Genomic DNA, 6,289 nt, shown 5'->3' on the forward strand with positions numbered 1-6,289 from the left:
CTAAAAAGGATTCTATATACCCAGTATCCATAACTTTTCCCTCTACAGGACGACATCCCGGTGCACAAGGAGGCAGAAGACACGGCAGGAGAGGTTGGAGGACAGTGAGAGGGCCTCTGTAAGAGATGGGGATTTGCCCAGCATAGCATTATCTTATTGCTTTCCGTTTGCCTGAGCGCAGCCAGGCATCCCCTCTCGGGCAGCCCCTACATATCTTCAAGATGGAAGAAAATCAGAAGCAATTGTGAGGCAGTAGTAGTCCTCAGGAGGGGCAGCTGGGGTCTGCACAGGCTGCAAGGGAGAGATAAGGGCAATGAAGAGAAAGAGGCCGAGTGGTTGCCAACCAGACTGAGGAAAACAGAGGCAGGCTAAAAATAGACTGGGGCTATGCAGGGAGGAGAGCCAGGCCAGGAACGGAGGGGGAGCCGCGGCAATCGATGCCGCTCCCCACTCTGACCCAATTCTTCATCTCTCAGCCTCACCAAATTGACAAATGAGGTCTTGGTGGTGAAAGACTGGCGCAGAGCCGGGAGAGGCCGGCATCGTGAGGAAAAGGGGCGAGATGCAGTGTGGTCAGTACTGGTTCAACTCTTGCAAAGTTTGGTCTTCCCAAACAGGCTTGAGAGTATAAGGGATGTGAATCCAACCTGGAAGATGCTCAACTGTCTGAAAAGCCAAAACAGGGCAGCCAAGAGGAGCTGGCCTGGAGACGCTGGCTGGAAAATGACTCCAGGCATGCCCGCATTTATTTCCCTTCTCAGGGAGAGTGGTTAAAGAGAAGCTGGTTATTTTGCTATTGGACATTCTATGCAGCAAGAGGGATTTAGATTAGACTTCAGGAAATCGATCCCATTAGACAGAAATGTGAGATATTTAAGACATGGACATGAGCACTGTTAGAGCTTGCTCTGTGGGTATCGTAGGCATGGGCCTGGAGAAGCTCACCTAAAGGCCAGGGCATGTGGCAATTCCTCTGGAAAACTGCTGGCCTGAAAGGGCAATCTAGGATCCCTATTAACCTGCACGATTGGAAATGGGTTGCTAAGTGCAGGAAGGGAAACACAAGGTGAGTTGGATCTGTTGGCTGGGGTGGGGGTGGGGTGGGGGCAGGAGTGGGGGAGGGACGAGGGGCAGAATTCTATCACCCAGGACCCGGTGGCATTTGCATAACTTTGAATAATGAATAAGCCCAGCTCTGGGGTTCCTACTCAGCACTGCTCATCTGCATCTTTATTAAGCTTTATAAATGATTCAGTTCCCCTTCCCTCAGCCCTGCCCAGCCTGCCCCTAAAGTGAGCGTCAGGGTAGCTGATTGCTCATTATTTTAGGCTAGATTTGTTTCACCAACATCCAGTGAGGCATAGAGTGGGGAACGCAGGAGGGAGGAATGGATCCAACAGGCGAGAGGAATGGAGGGATAGGGATCAGAAGTGCAGAGACAACTCCCAGAAGGCAAGTTCAAGGCCAGCTCCAAGCCGAGCCAGCCACTCACAGACATGAGCATACTTCTTTAACTTGATCCTTCGGCCAACATCTTAAGAGAAAGCCATTTCGAAGATTCTCTGAAATGTCCTGGGTTCAAATCCTGATTAATCCCTCCCTTACATCTGCTGCCAAACTCCCAGGAGGCCCTTGCTCAGCTCAGCAGGCAGCCACTTGAACAGCCAAATGAATATAGCCCCCGGGGAAGTTCTCACTTTTTCCTGAAGCAGGGATTTTACTATTTGCTCAGAAGAGGGGCATGTAGCGGGAGTCTGCTATCCTTGCAAGGCAAGAACCATCACTGAGCATATTAGGAAGCATGAGCACATGTTGTGTGAGTTTGGATAGGAACCACACCTGTCCAGCACACCTTAAAAGAGGCGCCTGAGGAGATGTGGACCCGCCCAGCAAACGCGATCATGCTGGCAGCCCTCGGAGCTGCTTGCTCTCTGGGCTGAAACCTGGGAGATAGATGTATTCAACAGTCTGGATGGGAGGATCTTGCAGGATCAGATACCCCATATGAGGGCGTCAGATCTCATTACAGATGGTTGTGAGCCACCAGTGGTTGCTGGGATTTGAACTCATGACCTCCAGAAGAACAGTCAGTACTCTTAACCACTGAGCAATCTCACCAATCCCCTTTTTATTTTTTAATACTAGGGATTGGATTTAGGGTCCTACACATGCTAGTCAAATGATGCACAGTTGAGCTGTACCCCACTCTTACTATTTTATCATGTGTGCATGCATACGAATGTGGGTGCAAGCTTGCCATGTGCAGAGGTCAGAAGGCTTTGGCTATCTGTCCTCACCTTCCACCTTCTTCACCACTGTGTAGGACTCCAGGCTTGCTGGCCAGAGAACCTCCTGGGATTGTTGTTGAAGCACTGTGTTACGAGTCCAGCTTTTACACGGGCTCTGGGGATCTGAACTCAGGTCCTCGGCTTCCAAAGCAAGAGTTTTACCCACTGAGCCATCTCCTCAGCCCCTAGCCCCCTTTTATTTTAATTTTTAGGCAGAGACTCACTAAGTTGCCTAGGCTGGCCTTGAACTTATGATTTTCCTCCCTTGGCTTTCTGGGTACTTTGGGTTACAGGCCTGACATCTGTTTTATATAAAACATGTATATAAATATATGTAAAATAAAAAACTATGTAATAGCATCAGGAAAATTTAAGCATGGGCTGAATATTCGATAGTAAAAAGCTATTGATCTGTTTTCGAGTGTGATAAAAGTATTGTGATTATGCCTTTTTTAAGAGCTATTTTCTTTTCTATGGGGGGATCAATACAAAAGTGTGTCCTGATGAACCTTCAGATCTGCTGTCAACTGGCAGGGGAAGTGGGCAGGCGGGGCACAGTTCACTGCTGATCTCTGTGGAGGATCTAAGGGTAAAAAAGGGTCATTTTATTACACGTTTTACATTTGTTCACAAACAGAAATGGTGGAGCTCTTTGACACTCAGGGGATCCAGAGCTTAGGAGAGCGGGGGCCCAGCGCACCTGTGAGAACAGCATTGGCTCCTAGAAGAGTTTTTCTTCTATGATCCTACATAACAGGGAAGGGCCCTGTCCTCTAATGTCTGAGGCCTCAGGTTACATGGGTGCAAAAACTTGGCATTTAAAGATGCAAACAGGGCTGTAGAGCCACCATCTGGCTGCTGCTGCTTCCTCTTCCTGTTCCTCTTCTTCCTCCTCTTCCTCTTCCTCTTCTGCTTCTTCTTCTTGTACCCACCAGCCTCTACAGTGCTGGTTCTCAACCTTCCTAATGTTTTGACACTTTAATACAGTTCCTCCTGTTGTAGTGACCCCAACCATAAAATTATTTTCACTGCTACCTCATAACTAATTTTTCTACTGTTATGAATTATAAGGTAAGTATCTGATATGCAGGACATCTATTATGTGACCCACAAGTTGAGAACCGATGCTCTAGGGGCTCAGAACCCCGTGTTCTGTAGATCAGAAAGTCATTGCTTGAAGCGTTGCCCTCTCTGGGAAGCCTGATCCCCATCGACTCAGCAACTCTTCCTGGGCTCTTCTGCCTCTACCGGGCAGGAGACTTTAGCCCTGCTGATGTCATCAAGGTGGTAAGGGGAAGCTGAGAGCAACTGGAGGGATTTTCAGGCACCAGGCACCCCCACCAGCAGCCTGGGAAGAAGGTCTGTGACTGTTGCTGTGAGCTGAGAGTCACTTCCTAGCTAGGTCCTATTTGCATAGCACTCCTTTAATAAAACAAATCTCAGAATCTCAGGTCTCTCCAGTCCTGTATCGACTGAGTCTCTTCAGCCTTGCCAGGTCAGCCATTCTCCGACCCTTGCACCGTCTCCAAGGACCCCTGAGATATAATTTCTCACCCTGATCGGGGGAGTCTCGCCCTGTCATAGAACTCCACCCTACCCTCCACCCTGCCCTGCTAATCTTGCTCCATTTGGGTCTCAATCATCTTCTCTGCTCCATTACTTTTCCTGATGGCCACCAGGGGCTGGGGAGTGGGGAGGGCTGGGGAGGGTCTGCTTATGAGAGTGTTGGAATCCGTGCCCGCGCATCACCCGCCGCCATGAGTTATTTCAGCATCGATGTTTGTCTCGAGCTGATTATTCCAGCTCCAGAACAGGTGGGGCAGCCTGCGGTGGCTTATTCGTCAGCCAAGGCCATCTGTTCCCAACAAGCTGAGATTTGTAGCTGATTTCTACTGGAGAGCCAGGGGTGGGGGTGGGGAGGGACATGGAAATTGCACTCGGGCCCTGGGGGACCCACTGTCCTTCCCAGACCTTCTGGTATGCCTGAAGTCCTGATGGCCTCTTCTATACACAAACCTTTCTATTTCCTAGAAGAAACTCCCTGATCACTTGATTTGAGGACAACGCTTTTTCCTTTTCCTCAAGAGGATAAAACAGACATTAGATACACAAATCTATTAACCAGTACAAAGTTGGGTCAGTGAGCAGTGTCTCTTTAGAGACAGGAATATATATATATATATCACCTGTTCTTCTCAATATTACCTCCAGCCTCTTTATCAATAGGAATGTCCTTACCCAAACCCATCACCTGCAGGGCTCCAGGCTGCTGGAAGAGAGAGGTTTGGATTCTATTCTCCTCCCCACTCTTCCACCCTCCAATCTGTTTCTTTCCCAGCTTCTACTCTCAGGCCTGCCAGCAGATGCCTGCTGCTTTAAGGGCAGCATTCCCTAAGCAAGGGACCAAGCAGTGTCTAAGCAGCTTTGCCACATGGCTTACCCAACCCCTCCTACCCTACTCAGCAGACATCTATACAGGGGAGGCTAGGAAAAAACTATTCTAGTCAGCCACATAGGTCAGTGTAGGACCCTCTTTGGTGTTAAGTGTCCACGTGTGTATTGACTTTCAAAATCACATACATATTCCATGCTAACAGTTACAAATGCCTTACTTATACGCACACACATGAGAGAGAGAGAGAGAGAGAGAGAGAGAGAGAGAGAGAGAGAGAGAGGCAGAGATAGACAGACACACAGAGAGTAAGAGGGGTGTGTGTGTTTGGCTATGCTGCATACTGGCCCCAGTACCTGGGATTATAGGTGCTTACTACTCTTCCAGCTCCCTCCCACAGGCACTGCTTGCGGGGAACAGAACCCAGAACCCAAGGTCTTACACACACACTCATATCTCCTGACTCCCCGTTTATTAACTAACCTCCATTCTCATGTGTACTTTCCTTTTTTCATGATATAGCTTTAGCTGGCCTGGAACTCTCTATATAGACCAGGCTAGCTAGAGCTCACAAAGATCCATCCACCCATCTCCTGAGGGTTGGGATTTAAAGGCATCCCCTACCACAGCTAGTTGTCATGTGTAGTATAAAACCATCTCTCTGTCTCCCTCCCACTTCCTTTTCCTTCTTCCATTCTGGGGATAGAACTCAGGTGTTACACAGGCTGTGCCACGGAGCTACATCCTCAGCCACAACCTGCCTCACTGTCCTGTTGGCTTACTTCAGCAGGTCCTTGTGAGCAGAGGTCCATTTCTTACCATGAACACCTGCTTGGTGGTTAAGTACACCTGTATCAGGAAGAGATAGATACCCATGAGAGCCAGGTTCACGGTGGCACCTCACAGGACCTGTCCTTCTGACACAAAATCTTTCAGAGAGTACCACCTACCAAGGTTGCTTTCCATGATATAGTAGTCCCTGGGGCTAGACTCTGCCCCAGGATACCAATCTGCAAATGATGCCAGGCCTCAGGGTTGAAACCAGACACTGGACCTGTTTCATCACATATGATTTTATATGTCTGGCTGCAGCCGTTGACCTGTCTTTTAAAGACTTACTGTTTCAAAAGCTGCTGGCTACATCTCCCACTCAGAAGCATCTTTTTTTCTTTTTTTAACTCCCTTTTAAAAATTTTATTCCCCACGTTGAAATCCCCTAAGCGCCCTCTCTTCCCCAAATGCATTTGCTTTTTTCCCTAGTCAGATGGTAAATCTGGCACAAAACATATAAAAATTTATTAAAATGTGGAAACTCTTTGACTCTTAAGTCACCTCAAATATAATTTGCCTGAACGGTGTCAAAACTTAATATCCTTTAAAACATTTTTTGATAAAACTGTCATAGCTGACTTTTGATATCAAAAGCAAATTCTATCTGCACATATAAGTATTCTGCTGGGAGATTTGTGTCACCAACTTCAATCACAAAGCACACAGCGTCTCTGGAATCTCCCTTATGGATATGACCCATCAGAGGAGCATATACTGCAGAAAACCCAATTTCTCTGTAAAATTCCTCCTAAACAGATCTAGCATCCTTGTTAGCTCC

The sequence above is a fragment of the Grammomys surdaster genome, unplaced genomic scaffold (genome assembly GCF_004785775.1).
Source record: "Grammomys surdaster isolate TR1022 unplaced genomic scaffold, NIH_TR_1.0 126278, whole genome shotgun sequence".
NCBI lineage: Eukaryota > Metazoa > Chordata > Mammalia > Rodentia > Muridae > Grammomys > Grammomys surdaster.